The sequence below is a fragment of the Tachypleus tridentatus genome, chromosome 11, assembly GCF_004210375.1.
Source record: "Tachypleus tridentatus isolate NWPU-2018 chromosome 11, ASM421037v1, whole genome shotgun sequence".
NCBI lineage: Eukaryota > Metazoa > Arthropoda > Merostomata > Xiphosura > Limulidae > Tachypleus > Tachypleus tridentatus.
The window spans coordinates 74,554,783-74,574,428 of NC_134835.1; the positions used below are offsets into that span (position 1 = coordinate 74,554,783).

Here is a 19,646-nt window from a genome sequence, read left to right on the forward strand (position 1 = left end):
CTCTTAAGAGGTATTTCCCAAAAGAATTCACTCTCACATAAACCATCTAAATTTAGGACCTCTCAGTGACCCGGCTGGGGTGACAAATGTGCAACACATGCGGTTGATTGAAATACAACTGACAGATATTCCCTGGCGAATGCTATGTTCAGATTGTAACTGACAAAATGCAATACAGTCAACGAGAAACGTCCTTCACATTCTGGCAATGTATACTAAACCAGTCTTTTGGAAATTCCTAAGTCTTAGAATCTAAGTTGGGCAAATTGTGATTCTAGATTCAGTTTACTCAATCAGCTAGATATACGTTTTTCATATCTTGGGAGACTTATGGAAGTTTTGATTACGGTTAACTGGTGCGTGATCCAAAAATACAAGTATCTACCTCTCTTTAATATATATATTAATATGTTTTAAACATCACAGGATTTGTGTTTTTGTATTATATGTATAAATACGGCGTAATTAATGGAGTCATGTGGTTAAATAACTGAGTCTGTAATGTTGATTGATATAATACATATACACGTTCCTAACGTAAACATCATATTAATGTGAAATCTCTGAACTGAATTTTAATATGTTATTGTTGTTTGGGTGTTGTTTTTTCACACAAAGCTATATAGGCTCTCTGAGTCAAAACACTGTTGAACTTTTTTTTTCTTTTAATATAACAAAAAGTCAAAATATGTTACGATTAAAATGTTAAAAACAAAAAAATGTATATATAAATTGCAGGTAAAAATACTTCTGGTCAGTAGTAAAAAACGAAAAATACAGTCAGCTTGGACAGTATCATCGTTATTTATGATATCGTCTCTTCTTCTTCCTCGGGATTCAGTCAGGTTTAGCGTTGACCTCTTCCTCCCTCTGAGGAATTGTTATTTTCTTTGCACTGTTACTAAATTCTAGGTAATAACCTTTGTTACGTTGTTCCATTACTCACTGTATACAGAGATGCCAACCATTACGATTTGAGCGTAATCATTACGATTTTGGTGCATACATTACGACTATACGCTCATACAGACAAATATTACGACTTGTTGCAACTCCCAAATTATTATATAGGCCTATACAATAAAGTAATAAGTTGTTCCCCCAGGGCTTGAAAGGGGTGAAAAGAAAATTTCTAGTAAGATACAAGTAAATTTTAATAATAAATAAAAGACATAGTCCAAATGGCTACTTGCGATAATCATATTTGTGCTTGAAATAATAAAAATACTTATGTCTCCGACGTCTACCAACAGTTTGAGTGCGGTGCTTCTTCATACTGGGTACCTGGGGGAATCCATAGTTACGTCATCAGTTTTTGTCAGCCAATCAGCACTCGCGAAGATGGGTATTTCTCGTTTTCTAAGCGGCTTGCCCTTTACTAGTACAGCGATAAGTCTACGGATTTACAACGCTAAAATCAGGGGTTCGATCCCTCGATGGGTTCAGCAGACAGCCCGATGTGGCTTTGCAATAAGAAAACATACATCTAAGCGGCATAGAAACACCAATGCGATCGTTCACAAGATGGACAAAAAAGAGGCCTCGTTCACCAAATTGTCTTGTTTCTGGCAAATCTAAAAGGACTAAAACTGTGAATCAAAAATTTAGGAAAGAGTATAGTGCAAAATATCCGGTTATTGCATCAAAAGTCAGTGACAGTCATGCGTTTTGTACAGTCTGTCACATCGATTTTTCTGTGGCGCATAGCGGGATTGTTTGTTTGTTTGTTTTTTGAATTTCACACAAAGCTACTCGAGGGCTGTCTGTGCTAGCCGTCCCTAATTTAGCAGTGTAAGACTAGAGGGAAGGCAGCTAGTCATCACCACCCACCGCCAACTCTAGGGCTACTCTTTTACCAACGAATAGTGGGATTGACCGTCGCATTATAACGACCCCACGGCTGAAAGTGCGAGCATGTTTGGCGCGACGTGGATGCGAACCCGCGACCCTCAGATTACGAGTCGCAAGCCTTAACACGTTTGACCATGCCGGGCTACATGGCGGGACAAATGATGGTTCCAGACATACAAAATCGGCATCTCACCAACAAAAGGCTGAGGCAAAGACAAAAACGATGCAGATAACGACATTTATGAGTAAGAATTCAGAATATGAAAAAGAATTTCAAAATTAAAAAAAAAAATTATTTATTAAATACACAAAACACAGTCATAAATGAGCAATCTATAGCAATAATAAATAATAATAGTTATAATAATAATATAATAATAAACAGCTTAGAGACATTGGTCAGGATTAGTAGCCGCAAATGATAAAGGGCTCTGTCTACAATCATTACGTTCAGTAATTTGAAATAGTTGGTATCTCTATGTATATTAAATTTTGTCCATTGTTCACGTTTTTTTTTTTTTTAATTTCGCACAAAGCTACTCAAGGGCTATCTGTGCTAGCTGTCCCTAATTTAGCAGTGTAAGACTAGAGGGAAGGCAGCTAGTCATCACCACCCACCGCCAACTCTTGGGCTACTCTTTTACCAACGAATAGTGGGATTGACCGTCACATTATACACCCCCACGGCTGGGAGGGCGAGCATGTTTAGCGCGACACGGGCGCGAACCCGCGACCCTCGGATTACGAGTCGCACGCCTTACCCGCTAGGCCATGCCGGGCCCTGTGCTAGCCGTCCCTAATTTAGCAGTGTAAGACTAGAGGGAAAACAACTAGTCATCACCACCCACCGCCAATTCTTGGGCTACTCTTTTACCAACGAATAGTGGGATTGACCGTCACATTATAACGTCCCCACGGCTGAAGGGGCGAGCATGTTTGGCGCGACAGGGATGCGAACCCGCGACCCTCAGATTACGAGTCGCACGCCTTAACACGCTTGGCCATGCCGGACCGCCATTGTTCACAGCTTTACTTAACTTTTTCTGCACAGGTATTCTTTACTGCGGATATCAGGGGAATTTTAGTGACTTACATACAAAAGTAATTACTTTTTTATGTTATAACAATTAGTGTAGCGTTAAATCGTGTTTAACAATCCGTATATATAAGTTTTAAGTTTTTAATGTCATAAGACAATATTTTTAAAAAAATCCTGAATTTCCCCTAGTGTAAGAAATTTGACATTTTTTATCTAGACATCCTCTCTTCTTTAATTTATTCATCACCCCTCCAGAAAGTATGAAATTTAACAGACAAATATTTTTAACTTATTAAAAATACTTCTCAAAAATCTTGTAACGTTTTTGAAATTCTGCCAGACTTTATGAAGATACACATACTATATTAAATGTTAGTAGTATCAGAATTATATCAATTTTAAACAAGTAAAAAGTGAACACATGGTCGGTTAATTCGTATATTTTTACTAGTTTCTCTTATGCATGATCTCACTTTTAGTCTGTATTCACATGCTCACAATACAGTTTGACTTTACAGTCATATATACACATACACACATACATGATCAAATGTTTAAATACAAAACCTCTTAAAAATGGAGCTACGTTTTTGTCTAGGATTCAGCTAGCCTTACACTATTTAACCTCTAACTTTCTTATTTACGAAGTTTATAGGGAAGAGGTACTTAGGGCTTGGTTTATCATGTATTTTGTAACTCTTTAGTTTGCTAATCAGTTCATTTTTATCAATAATTTTCTTATTATGTTGAAGCAAGTTATCCCAGAATCTGTCTGATAGTGTTGGCATGTTTGAATCGTTGTGTAGAAATACTGAGTTTGTTGACAGTGAGACATTAAACGTTTTCATTAAAATATAGTTACGTATTTGTTGAGTTCGTTGATATTTCTTTTTGATACATTCATCTATGTTATACAAGCATATTCTATGACTGATATTACGTATGTTCTGCAGATTTTTAACGTGTTTTCTAGTGTTGTTCCTGGGTTGTTGTCAGTCATACTCCTAATGTAACTCTTTTTTTTTTCTTCCATATTCTGGTGTTATGCTATCAGAGTATGGTATTCTGTTTAATTCTGAGTTAAATGTAGTTCTTAAGAATTTTACTAAATGTTTTTATTTGTAATAGGGTCCCATCTAAATTTAGCTTCAATATTGTTTTGCTTGTTTTGTATGATTCTGTAAGTAATAAGTGCAGCACTCGAAGTAGATGCCCTCAACATTTACTGAGATGTTTCTACCTTCCAGGAAGTTGACAACCTAGCGAATAATTTCTAAGTGGAGACACAGTTATGACAGTTTGTTGTTCCCCAGTGGCATAGCGGCATGTCTGCGGAATTATGCTGCTACAAATCAGGTTTTGATACTCGTGGTGGACGGAGGACAAATAACCTTTTGTGTAGCTTTGTGCTTAATAATAAACAACAAAACGACAGTTTGTATCCGAATCCATTATGCTATGCTTTATCGAATGCTTTCTAAACATCTAGAAAGCATAAGACTCTACACTCAGTGATGTCGTCGTAAAATATTTTCTCAACCCAAACGAGCCATTTTTACATGTATAAGACTCTACACTGTTTTTATTAAAGTCATTTATTATTTCTTCCGTCAATCTTATGAGATGTTCTGCAGTTTGTTTTGTTTTTGGAAGCCATTTTGTGTCTCCAAGAGAATTCAAAGTAATTTATGAGTAGTATTTATAATTTTTCAAGTAGTTTTCCTAGCTTACCTGCTAGACTGATGGGTCTGAAGTTTTGGGGGTTATTCACTGGTTTACCTTCCTTCTAAAACATAAAAACATTAGCTTGTTTCCAAGCAGTTGGTATGTATCCTTTTTTTTTTTAAAGAGATAAGTTGTATAAAGATGTGAGATGTTCTAGTAATTTCGGAGGGTCTTTCTTTAGTAATAACTTTGGAATTTTGTCTTGTGCTGTTGCTTTGTTCTTAAAAGTTTTATGCTTTCTTGTACTTTTGCAGCTATGATGGGCTTGATGAGTTGTTTTGTTATGTTTTGCTTCTGTCGTTGTGCTATTGCGTTGAGTGTCACGACATAACTCCAATTGTTCGTTTGTATGTTTTGAATTTCGTGGAAAGCTACTCTAAAATTTTCTACACTAACCATTTCTAATACAGCAGTGATAGACTAGAGGAAAAGTAGCCAGTCATCACCACCCACTGTCAAATTTTTGACAATTATTTTACTAACGAATAATGAGGTTGACTGAAATATTATAAGGTTGCCACGACTAAAAGGGAAAGTGTTTGGAGATGGTTTGTTTTTTTGTTTGTTTTTTGAATTTTCGCACAAAGCTACTCGAGGGCTATTTGTGCTAGCCGTCCCTAATTTTGCAGTGTAAGACTAGAGGGAAGGCAGCTAGTCATCACCACCCACCGCCAACTCTTGGGCTACTCTTTTACCAACGAAAAATGGGATTGACCGTCACATTATAACGCCCCCACAGCTGGGAGGGCGAGCATGTTTAGCGCGACTCGGATGCGGACCCGCGACCCTCAGATTACGAGCGCATGCCTTAACGCGCTCGGCCATGCCGGGCCTGTTCGGAGATGGGCATTCTAACACTCAAATTGCGAGTCGAGCACTCTAACCAACAGGCCATGCCAGACCAAATATAGTCCAATGTTAGTGTGATATAATGAGTAAAGATATACCTAAAATGCTGCTGCCACTGTTAATTGTAACATTTACCTCCAACTAAATTGTGGAATATTGTTACTTGAGTGTTGTGCTACTGAAACATTCATGGATCATTCCTTTGTAAGGGAAATCAAGGTGTAATGACAGTTTGGTTTTTCTGAAAAATCTTGTTTATACATTTCTCACCACAAATTTCCCACCATCTGGTATGAAGCTTTGTCTTTATAATAAGTTGTTAATTCAAAAGTAAATTGACAAAACACTGATAATATAATTGATGGCTGAATTGGCTTTGGTGTCAGTGAGCTCATTCTCTTGGATTCTGACTCGGTCATGAAGTCAGAAAAATGGATATCTTCAAATGGGCCAGTCTTTTCTGTATATCCGATAGAGGTGAATAAGATTTAAGTTTAAGGGCTTGCAGGGAATTTACAGAGTTAAGTGGAATTGAATAGAGCTCAGCAGTAAACACAGAATCTGTGTATAGGATCTTGTCAGCAATTATAAAACTGCAGAGTTTGTCAAGATACTTAGGTTTGAGCTATCCATAAAAATCGAAATTTAAGGATGTCTCAAAAGGTATTCATTAAAGAGGAGTTTGTACTTCCAGTCAGGAGCATTTTACTTCTTCTGGTGACTCTAAGAAAGATGACAATAGAGGGAGTATTAATAAGCTATAGTGGGTTGAGATAATTAGTGGATTCAGCAATATCATCTAATATATGACTCAAGTTCTTTAACTTTGCCCGGAGATGAAGTCAAAAAGTAGAAATAGCAGAGCACCTGTTTGTAATGATCAAAGCCCTGTAGATGAAGTCAAAAAGTAGAAATAGCAGAGCACCTGTTTGTAATGATCAAAGCCCAGTAAGGTTTGAAAACATGTTGTCAGGTGAGATGTTGTGTATTTTAAAGAAGTTACAGACGTATGAAGTTAAGTAGTGGTTCAAAGGATTGTACATATTCTGGATTGAAGAAGTACAGAAAGCCTTTACATATATTCAAAGCCCTTGCTATTTCACAGGATTCTACACTTTCAATCCAGAGTTCTTGGCTGAGGTATAGAAAAGAGACCCGAAGTCAAACTAGTATTGAATAAGGCCATGTAAAATCTTAAGCATAGAACACCTATTTGCTCCCCAAGCGGTGAAAAAGAGAGAATGTTTAAAATGTTCAATGTTTTTATACAGTTGATTTTAAGCTGCTTAATATGTGAAATAAAACTAAGTTTATTGGTAAAGAAATGTTCTGAGAACTTTGACTCAGACATGATAGGCATTTGTGCATTTCCCAGGTGGCTCAGGATGCAATCCCCACTGGCAGCAAAAGTGGAAGCAAATGTTTATAGATGCTAAAGATGTTTGGTTTGGGGAACCAAAAAGAGACGAGTATTAACTATCCTCTATTTAAAGTTTTACACAAACAGCCCTTCCATGCTTAGGAAAAAGGAAGACAACATATAAATTACATAAGTCTGAAAACTCTTCCTCTGTTTTAGTACAGCTAACAAAAACCAGATCGACCCCTCCCTCCCATCAATATTTTCGACATATGGCAATTTAAGTCTTCCTGAATGACGAAGGGGCACAGAAACTGTTTATTAAGATTACTAACGCCTGTTTGATGAACTTATTTTCCTGAAGACAAATATAGACAGCAGTGTTATGGTATAACCAGTGACGACACAGATGGCAGTAGCCCTCAAATGGTAGTAAGTGATAGAAAATTATGAAAGGAGTATACTGAAAAACTATTAAGGTTACTCTTCATGAATCCATCCATCACACAATTTGTCCTTTCTGTATTAAAAATCTGCGAAAGTTTAACAGTATCAACAACCTTAAAGAAAATTTATTGCAAAAATGATTAAACTTAGTCAAGTTCTTCATTTTATCTAAATTAGAATGAAAATTTCAAATTTATACTGTATAAGTATAATTATTGTACTTAGGGTGTTGGAGTTACAACTGATGTTTGGATTTGCAACCACTGTACTTTGTTTCTTCCATGACAGTTTCATCAACCTCCAAAGATCCTACCCTGGATTGGAGGGTCAGGTTCATATAAAAAGAATAATATTCCAATGAATGAATAATGGTATTTCACACTGAGGCCAATGAAACTGTTCCCATTTATATGGTGGTGCTATTGGCAGGAACATAGTGGGGAAGGAGGTGAACTTATCCATTTGTTTATCCATGAAGGACAAAAGAGTCTTTATATGGTTGGAGGATGATTCAGCTGGAGGAACGCAAATATCTGTCTGCACTTCAACTGCAGCATTATATAAACACATTAGTATAGATAATAGATGCCATTTAGTTTTATTCTCTGTACCTATTTCACTTCAATCAATTTTATACATGCTCTCAAGTAACAGTAGTGAATAATATTGCAGTTGGTACATTGTGGTTCCAATTGACACTCGATGCTATATTGGTCACCACAATTAACATAAGTTAAGAAACCATGACAAGATGTTTCAATGTCCACAGTTCTGAAAGTGAAAATATTAGGGAGGGTTTGAAACATAGGCCAGACATTACATTTAAAACAGTAGATAGGTGAAGAATTTTAAAAGTAAAAATAAGCATCCTGTTTGGTCACTAATTACATTTTCAGAGTAGTGATTCCGTTAATTGCTGATACTTCAGTAAGAATATTCAGTTTGAGAATGTTAAGAATATTTATTTTGACTGTAATTCCTATGGAGAAATTCTAATTATCACTGGGAGTAACCTGATAGAGTATTTCCCCGATAGCTGCAGAATTCAATGTCACGAGTTTGAGATCTTTAGATCAGTGGATCCTCAAATAATAGTTTCTACACCAACTTCAGAGAGTTGGTAAACTCTAAGCACATGTTTCTGATGAAGAATTTGAAATTACAAACCAAAATATAAAAAATTCCAAGAATGGTGCTACAATAACGGAGTGATCTAGTTACGACCACGTTATTTTCATCTTTTCAGTTGTTTGGTGTTTTTTGTGCAAAGAAAAAAAAAGAAATTGTGCCCACTTAACCCAACCGCCATGTTTCAACAATATAACAATAGCAGTATTTTGTGAGTACAATACACTACCGTCTAGCACCTGCAACAGATGTGATATCCATAATATTCACTGAAGATGAACGATACTGGTATTCAGTTAATCCCAGCCATTACTGACAATGAGGAAGCCACCCACTGGGCCTCCTGTCTACTGAAATTGAAGGTCAGTGTGAGGTGTGGCAATAAATCAAGCATATAACCCAGGAAACACTCCACCACCAGGATCCTCTCGTTATCTTCATGGGTTACAAGCTCACGGCAAACAAGTGGGCGGATGCTCAGTTCTTAGAAAAGGCCACTTTCATTTGATAGTAATTATGGGAGCAACAGTAAAATACGTACTAAAAAGTCATATAAATTTGACTTTTTATCAAACTTTAATTAAGATTACTTTGTCTTTATTCAAATGTAAGTCCTGAAATATTTAAAGATTTTTATCATCGAGTCAGTGTGTGTGTGTGTGTGTGTGTGTATATATATATATATACGTACACATTAAATATTTATTATAATTTTATTTAAAGTAGACATTTTACTATATAATTTAATATCTTTTGTTTACAATTTCAGCATTTACCTATGATTCAGACGTTGTCCAATAAGATAAGAGTCGTTCCTGTTCTAATCGACTACCCATTCATCATAGTGGGTAACCACAGAACATAACGAGAAAATGTTAAATCAGAATAAATAATGGACAAAAATACCAAGATAATTAATTCTCAACACTTTCTTGGTCGTGAAAATCTTGTTACTTTAGATATATTTTTAACTTTCAACCATACTAAAGGTACGATTACCAATTCTAACGAACTTGTATGATGCAAGCTCCAAAAATTTAATCTCCAAATTTATATCACAATATTAAAAAAATTAGTTTAGTCTTCAAACCCTGTTATAAAGCCATTTCTCGTAACTGCAAAAGTAAACTGATTTCACAGTACTTTTAGCCTCTCAGATGCACTGATAACCTCAGAATTATGAATAGCATCAAAATAGCTTAAGTACCACCAGGAAATATATAAAACAATTGAATCTGAATCCCCTTACTCTAAGTTTGAAAAAAGAAAAAACAGTGTAAAAGCAAAGTGAAAATTCATCTTTATTAACAAAGGCAAACGAGTACACTGGACATTATACAGTGTTACTGTTTAAAATCTCTTTATTTTTATTTTTGCACTGATGACTTGTAACTTAAAAACTTGTTCTACATTAAGAAAGATACAAGATTCTACAATGCTATCCCTCTGACTACGCATACGATATCCACATCGCTGATAGCCATTCTTATAGCAAAACATATATTCTTAAGCAAACATCGGACATGTTGGTGGAAAACAACTGCCTTTCCTACATACAGTCCTTCAACTATACAACTATCTTTCCCAGTAGAAAGCATAAGGGGATGACCCTCTTTTCTTACATGTAAAATGTTCACATATGTTTGAAAATTTACATTAGTATAGCCATAATTTTAGTAGGAGGGTTCGTTTCTTTCTTCTTTTCAGTATGCTTAGCCAGAGTGAAAGAAGCTTAATCTCAGTCTTTGGCCAATGTTATATGGGTAGTGATGACTAGCTGTCTTCTCTCTAGTCTTACACTACTAAATTAGGGACGGCTAGCGCAGATAGCTTTGCGCGAAATTAAAAACAAACAAACGAACCAACGTTATATTTTCAAATTACGTACGTAGATAGAAACGTTCATGTGAGAAAAATTTAGAAAACCCAAGGTAAAAATAAAACATTCACCTTATTAAGTAAGGAAAAAGAAAAACTAAAATATGCTTTGCATACCACACATGGCAATTCTCTTGCTGGTCAACTGTGGTAACAGAAATACGAATCAGTACTTCTTCAAAGCTTTTAAATTATAGAATAGATGAGTACATACATGATTAGATTCCTTATTATGTTTTAATTCATTTAAGGTTGGGCTTGTGGAAATGACACACTTACTACGCTTTTTTTTTTAAATGAAGTTCAAATCAGCGTATACTAAAGCATTTCTTAATAAATTCATTCTCAGTCTAACCAAATCGTGTAAATGTGCATTTAATAAGAGATTAATTTCCAAAAGCACTTATGTTATCGTGTACTGCAAAAAATATTTTATTGTGCTTACCAAAGCAAGTATCCTGTTACGTTACATAACAGCTCATTTTGAGACTTATCAAAACGTTTAATAAATTACGTATATTAATGCATTATTTGACAGCTTCATTATTGTTTTAACTTATATTCAGCATGTGGTATTCATCACATAGAGACCATTAAATATCTTCTGTTGATATCTTATTCATACTAACGCTCTACCAATCATGTCACGATCCTTGTTGATAGCGTAAGACTTTATAATCTAAACGTGATAAATTTAGAACAGATAAAAGTTCATTTCCTACTACATACTTAAAGATATGAAGGTGTGATTCGCGATTTTTTAAAGCACTTTTTCGTTTTTTTAACACGACTTCACTCCCCTTTCGATGGATTTTCACCAAATTTGGCATGAAGGTTTGTTGGGTCTGTATGGGAATACTTGAAACCTTGCAGTTTCTTATTTTGTGTTTTGCAGTTTTTATGGGTGTTTTCTCGTTTTTATAATTACTTATAAAGGAAGCAATTTTTCATGTCCTAAGATAACGTTTCATTAATTATGATTTTACATAACTTTCGTGGAGGGACGGGTACTCCACCTAGCTTATAAATATAATAAAATCCCGTATCATTGACTTCTGGTCGAAGGAAGTTGCCCACATAGCTCAAAACTAAAAATTAAACCAGCAATTAATACATCAAATTTATTACTTTTACAGAAAAACCATATTGGTCTTTCTGCTGTGTCAATCGCAGGTGTGTACTGTTAGGGTTACAAGTCTTTAAACATACCGTTGACTCAACGGTAGACATACATGAAAAAAAATCATTTATATTAAGACAGTAATACTTCCAAGTTTATACAAACGCTATTAAATCTATACTTTGAATGATGGATAGTTCATTTAAAATATTACTATTTAATACTGATGATTTCCATATTTTTGTTGTGAATATGAAATCGTTTTTTGTTTCTTTTGTAGGAGGGTCACACTTTTTGGGTGTAGTTTATGCATTATAATTTTACTTCCATGAAAGCACAAAATCACTTTCATTTTTATTCAGTTATTTTCTGTAGAATGCGGTTAATACTAACACATCCTACGTTCATAAAAAGTTGTTTTAGTGAGGTGGGTTGGTTAATTGTAAAGTTCACTATAACATAAGTGTCTTAGAATGATTAATCAAAACAGCCTTATGCAGTAAAATTTATTGAGTGTTTTTGAATAACTTGGTAAATATTGTTGTCAGTAAAATGTTTGCAAATCATGCATTCAATTATTGTTCACTGAATTATTGGGTTTGGTATGACCAGGTGGTTAGGACGCTCGACTCGTAATCTGAGAGTCGCGGGTTCGAATCCCTATCACACCGAACGTGCTCGCCCTTTCAGCCGTGGGGAGTTATAAAGTCATGGGCAATCCTATTATTCGTTAGTAAAATGGTAGTCCAAGAGTTGGCGGTGGGTGGTGATGTTTAGCTGCATTCTCTCTACTCTTATACTGCTACATAAGTTAGCTAAGGCAAAAGAAACAGCAAGCTTTAATCTGATCGTTCGGAAGTTAACTGACACAGGTAAGGTTCGAATGACAAAGGTACATAAAACCCATTTTTCGCGAATAGTTAAATACATGAAGTATTTAATAATACTTTATAATATAATATCCTTTTCTTACATGTAAAATGTTCACATTTGTTTGAACATCTACATTAGTGTCTCCATAACTTTTAGGGGGGCGGATGTTTCTTTTCTTCGCTTTTTTCTATATGTATGGCAAAACTGTATGTTTTATGATGAAAACTTTAAGAACAAGTTATAGTGGGCCCGGCAGTTAAGGCACTCGACTCGTAATCCAAGGGTCGCGGGTTCGAATCCCCATTACACACACATGCTCGCCCTTTCAGCCATGGGGACGTTATAATGTTACGAACAATCCCACTATTCGTTGGCAAAAGAGTAGCCCAAGAGTTGACAATGGGTGGTGATGACTAGCTGCCTTCTCTCTAGTCTTACACTGCTAAATTAGGAACGACTAGCGCAGATAGCCCTCCTGTAGCTTTGCGCGAATTTCAAAAACAAACAAACAAGTTATACTGAAGTAGATATCCATGCAAGCTTGAAAACTAAACTGGATTTTATTTACCAGTTAAATAATTATACATATGTACATTCCTTTTTATTAAGTATTTTTTTTACTGTATTATATAAGGTAGATAAGTTGTGAGTCAAGCCCTTCAGTTTAACTACCGTACTGATTTTTTTAACTGGCTAGGAGTATGTAAATGTGAACAAAAAGCACAACTTTCTGAAGCGTATGTACATATATATGTAAACAGTATGGTCAAAACGTGATTTTATAGTATGGTTACTACGATGTGGAACAGCATAATTCTTGCCTAGTTACGTTGTACTGAGAAACGGGACAACTGACTGACTTTTCAGTACGGTTGAATGCGTTATGACTGTGCAAAAGATATTGTTTTTTTTTCTATAAGTCTGAAAGTAGATATGGCTACTCGTGAAATTCATGTTTACTTGTGCTCTAAACTGGAGTACACACGAACCTTCTCTTGGCGACGTCCCTAATTCAATTGAGATTATTTATACACAATCGATATGATTTATGTTCCCAGTTTTTTCTACTATGGTCACAGAAGTAAGGAACGTCAACCCTCTTCAATGCACAAGAAAACTGATTTATCTACGAGCAAGTAGCTTGTTTCGTGTGTTATTCGTGGATACCTGTAAAAATTCCTTACACAATAATAATAAATAAACTGTACACAAACGCATCAAAGTAAAGATACACACACGCACACAATTTGCAAAAAGTAAGATTCAGGATTGGTTTGAATTATATGACTTCTTCTCCAATCACAAGGATGTAAAAAACAAATAGAGCGGAAGATATTTTGGGCATCAGTTCTGATCTTTTTTGTGTGTTATTTTCAGCACAAAACAAGACGTTAAAATATTTTCACATTATTAGAAGAGTGATTTATTAGCATTCGTAGCCAAAAATAAGATATGACACTGTTTAATTAATACACTAGCTCTTGGGATAAGTTTTCTTTCTTATTAGAAGAACGATGGGCCCTGTTACGTCGATCATAAGGCACAGCTGGCATGGGAAAGTAACACGACAAGGCAAAATAACATTTTATTAATTAGAGGACTAGAGCAAACACAAACGTTTTATTTTAGTTGCCTGCAAAGGAGGGTGGGTTATTGGTTTAGCTAGAACAGACAATCAATCATATCATCAATAGCAAACCGCTCTTGCTTCCTTCCTGTTCTTGGGGAGTTTCTACGTCATTTCCTGTAACATTAGTATGTTCAAGACACCAATCACTTCTGCCAAGACCCGATATCTATTTTGCTTGTTGCATCTCCTAGCGTCATCACCAATCAGAAAACACTCTTAGTTATTGTCAAGGGATAAAAACAAGCGAGTTATACAATATTTTGAAAGGAAATAATAAAAAAGTGTTAGAAAATAGAATTCACAGAACAGTACTAATTATCCATTGTACTAAAATGATGTTAGATTAGTCAAGTTTAGGTCACCTTTTTACAATTATTACTGAATCAAGTAATAAAACATGTAAGTCTGGATTTATGTATAAAATCATCTAATTTAAAAGGAATGTGGTTTATACAAGTTGTTTTTTCTTTAATTTGCTACTGTTATTATGTTTCGAGCTTATGAACAAATTGGAAACATTCAAAAAGCTATACATTTCTCAACAAATGCTGACCCTCCATTTGGACTTACATGAAAATCGTAACAACCTAAGCCCTGTCTAATGGCTATAATATAAAAAGGTAATAAATATAAACTTAAAAATATTATTATTTTGTATAGCAAAGCATTATCGTTATAAAGCAGGGTCGAGCTTGCACAACGAGTAACAAACACGATAGCCCAATAATCAAACAAGCAATATAACACACCTAATAATTTTTCACCAACCTCTGGTCTAACTTTTATTTTCACGTTGTCCAAATTGTTTCTTGTACTTATTTGCTACGCGCTCAACACGTGACGTTCAGACTTTTTCCACTAGCCAAAAACAAAAAAATTAAAAAACCCACAAAACACATGGTTTAGATGATACTGTGTAAGGTCAAAATCTGATTACAATACAATGAAGCTGGTTGTGCGAATTGAGGCAAGTTCTTAAGAATTCTAAGCTATAAAACAAATCATATCTACATAGTTACCAACAGAACGTAACTACTGAAATTCAAAATAATTTCGTTAAATGGCACTATTAAATATTGTAACCAGTAAAAATATATAGTTGTTTTGAATTTAACATTTTTGTGGATAACATCTGCCCAGGATATAAAAATGTAGCCCATAACGACTTCATAGCCAGCACAGCCTAAAGTTCCTTTGATACAATCACCGTTGTTATTCTCGTTTTGATAGGATGCTTTACATCATTACTCAAATATAGGCCCGGCATGGCCAGGTGGGTTAAGGCATTCGACTCGTAATCTGAGGGTCGCGGGTTCGAATCCCCGTCGCACCAAACGTGCTCGTCCTTTTAGCCGTGGGGGCGTTATAATGTGATCGTCAATCCCACTATTCGTTGGTAAAAGAGTAGTCCAAGAGTTGGCGGTGGGTGGTGATGACTAGCTGCTTTCCCTCTAGTCTTACACTGCTAAATTAGGGACGGCTAGCGCAAATAGCCCTTGTATAGCTTTGCGCGAAATTAAAAAAAACAACAAACCTACAAATACTCAAACATAATTAAACATTTGTACCCATTAAAACTTATTGCATTTAATATGGCTAAGTAAACAAACAAACAAAAACAGTCTTTTCTAGGTTCTGTTACAATTTACCAAGCCCTCTTTGTGCACAATGGGGCACACAAGCTAATAAATATATAATATAGTTATATAGGTGGGTGCTACATAAGATCGTAACAAAATAAATGTTATACAGATCCAATCTACCCCCCATCCTCCGACAAACACACATATTATGCAGAAAGACAAGTGGAACATGAACCGTTGCAGAGGAATATGGGGTCCTAGATGAATTAGAAGGGCGGGAAGAAAGGAAGAAAAAGGTCGCCAGAATAGCACACGCTGTGACTCCCTCTTCGTAGTGTTGGAAAAATTTGTCTAAACCACTTCCGCGTTTTCTTTCTTTGCCTTTCAAAGTGACGCACACGCTTTTCTGTTGGAGATACTTTGAGTTTCTTTTCGGTTTTGTACGAGCAAGTACAGTGACGAATAATGTTCTAAATTTGTAATGAAGACAGGTAAACAGATGTTTAGCAGTAACAGGGTTGGTTATATTAATATCCGTTAGATGGCAGTAAACGCACAGATAATTACCTGACTCATAGCAATTATTTATATTCAGTATTACTTTTTTATTTTCATTTTTTAATTTATATTTTTATTTAGGTTTATAAGTATATAGTATCGTTCCAGTTATTGTATCTTCATATATTTTTTATTTAATCTTTTCAAAATAATATACCAAATCTGCATGGTTTGCTGGCAAATAAATTTTACTTTTGAAGTTTAAGAGGATTGAGTTCATCACACAAAAACAACAAAAAATGTTATGCATCAGATTTTACATCTGTTCAATTAATTTAACATTCTCACATATGCTGACTGCGTTATGGTTTATTCAACAAAAACTCGCCCAACAACTTTGTAATTTTTTTTAACCCAACATTCCAAACAAGACTGCTCAATTTGAGAGCATCTTTAGTGTAAACAACATGGCCTTGAACATGTGAAAAACACAACAAATAAACAAAGTAGGCTTCCATTAAATGTTTCTCTTTTAATTTACAATGCATAAGCAATAGTATTTGAACTTAGAACAATTATAAGCAACGTTTTTGGTACATTTAATTTTATCCATAAACAAAATAATTATAAATACATTTCTTAAAACATAATGTCACTGCAGTTCTTTCTACTTTTAGTTACGACCCTCAACAATATGAAATGCTACGATTTCACATAAAAAGTCATGTTATTGGGTTCATAACTAGGAATTAGTGCTAAATTCAGTTTAGTAAAAATGAACAAAACGGAGAAGCGAAACAGTCAACATTGATACTGGAATAGCAATAATAAATATGAAACAAGTATTAAGAAACAACAAACATAAAAATATTCTCTCAGGTGGACTATAGTACGATTATTTGAGTAAAATACCCTTCACAGTAACATTAAACAGAAGTAATATTTACATAACAATTATAATATGCATAATTCATAATAATTAAAACAACAAATAGGCGGTTTTTCAAACGCAAACGAAATAATTAATATGCATATCTGTATGTATTTTTCGCCTGGAATATTCTCTTATAAAGAATACAAAATAAGGTTTAATGTATTTTCTTATTTATTTATACTGTATCAGGTCCATTATCTAAACTTTAACAATAGCTTGACAGGTGTGTGATCGAATTTGATATGCTTTAAGTAAATGGCAGGCAGAAACTACCTTAAAAATGAGGCGTGGAAAGTTTAGAACCACTTTATGACTTTTTTTGTTGTTGTTGTGTTAGGTGTTGGAAATACACCAGTCTTATCAACTGTAGCAATACTTTGCAATATGTTAAATTCAAATGTGAATAAACAAATATTATTGAGTATACCTTCGTTCACTTAAGTTTGGCGCAGATAGCCAAGCTGCTTTGCGCCATAAAACACCAAACCAACCAATCACTTAAGCTTGTTGAACTAAAGGACAATAAGCACACCATTTCCCTGTTTCTGACTCTGATTTATTAAAATAATCCGAAGAAACGTGTTTCTATAGGAGTTTCATTAAATATTTAATATTTCTAGAAGAAGTTAAAACTAACCTAAAAAAAGCGATGACTTAGTAATGTTTATTCCGTTTTTACCACATTCTCTTTTGAAGCGGTTCCTGTTTCTACCAAACGTTTTATGATGCCTTATTCTAGACCTTTAAAATAATTACAAACGATTAAATATCATAATGATTTTGACAATTATTTAGTTTTCGTGTAAACTAGAAAATTACAAAGCACTCAATTCTTAAATATTTTGATACATGCACTGTTTAATATTCCATTGACGTCTCGTTATGTTATTTTAGTTTCTATCTACTTCACATTTTTCGGTAGTACCAAATGTACATTCGTGGACATAGATTCCAAGAAAGAATGTTTTTATAATAAATCATATAATTAGTCAGATGACGCTTGTTTTGTCTAATATCATAAGTAGAATATACAAATTATGATTATCCTTTACTGTTTATGATTCGTGTAAATGAGAAAGCACGCATTATCAGTTGTCGTAGTTTGAACAATAACAATTGTCCCTAATTTAGCAGTGTAAGACTAGAGGGAAGGCAACTGGTCATCACCACCCACCGCCAACTCTTGAGCTACTCTTTTACCAACGAATAGTGGGACTGACCGTAACATTATAACGCCTCCACGTCTGAAAGGGCAAGCACGTTTAGTATGACGAGAATTCGAACCCGCAAACCTCAGGTTACGAGTCGAGCGCCATAACAACCTGGCCACACGTAGGAAAGAGTCAAATGAACGTATACTTTTACATTTCTGGCCACTGAGATCGTTCTCGAAAAATTCATACATGGAAATTAACGTAAGCCCATAAAACTTCGAAAGGCCTAAGCGTTTCAAAGTTAATTGAATATATATATATATGTGTGTATGTGTGTGTGCGTGCATATATTACAGCACATTGTTCTTTAACAGGGGATTTCCAGTAGCACAGCTGAATGTCTGCGGACTTACAAGGCTAGAAACTTGGTTTTAATTCCCGTGGTGAGCAGAGTACATATAACTTGCTCCATATGTAGCTTTGTGCTTAACTGCAAACAAACATATAAATTTTAGCTGGGAAAATGTGTTAAAAAGAGAGGGGGAAGAAACAGAATAATAATTCTTAGTAAAACCCAACTGATTACTATTTTAAAGTTGATTTATTTACTGTTCAAATATTTAAATACCAGAACAAATCTAACCATGCAACGTGATTTAAACTGAAGTCCACAATTAGAAACACACATTGGTACATTTTTCTCTCAAAACTTCTCAGAAATCTGCGAAATGAATATGATTTGTACGACATACAACTGAAGCAAATTTGTTTGTTTGTTTGTTTTGGAATTTCGCACAAAGCTACTCGAGGGCTATCTGTGCTAGCCGTCCCTAATTTAGCAGTGTAAGACTAGAGAGAAGGCAGCTAGTCATCACCACCCACCGCCAACTCTTGGGCTACTCTTTTACCAACGAAAAGTGGGATTGACCGTAACATTATAACGCTTCCACGGCTGGGAGGGCGAGCATGTTTGGCGCGACTCGGGCGCGAACCCGCGACCCTCAGATTACGAAGCGCACGCCTTAACGCGCTAGGCCATGCAAGGCCCCACAATTGAAGCAAATTAACAAGTTCATGGCAAAGGACAACAGTTCACAAACTGTTGATCGCGATTCAAAGGCAGAGAGTAAAATATGAATATATTTTAATTTTACGATTAGCTTAAAATAATAATTATAATATGTATTTGAGTATACAAAGTAAAAACAGAACGAGATACCAGATTTGAAATATATTAGAATAGAACTCCTCACCCTCTTCCTAACTGGGTCACAAAAATCGCTGGGTTATTGAGGTTAGTCATGATTTGAGGTAGTAACTCATAAATAAAATACGCACTAACAAATTAAAATAATTAATAATTTAATAAAATTGCCTTACAAGATGTTTCCGACGGTTTAACCTAGGGGCGTAGCCAGGAGGTCTGGTGGGGACGGGACCTACAATATTCAAAAATCTTTTAAAATGTCCACTTGGCTAAATGCTTCATGTGTGTGTATGGGAGGGGTTGATAACTGCTTTTGAACAACTCCCCCCCACACACATATATGCTCTGTGGTGTCAGATACGCCCCTGAG

At 35.1% G+C, this 19,646-nt stretch overlaps 1 protein-coding gene across 5 annotated transcripts in view; it reads right to left on the reverse strand.

The window, feature by feature from the left end:
- Positions 1 to 19,646, reverse strand: part of LOC143232478 (muscleblind-like protein 1) — a 167,844-nt gene that overhangs the window by 32,463 nt on the left and 115,735 nt on the right. The window lies entirely within an intron of this gene.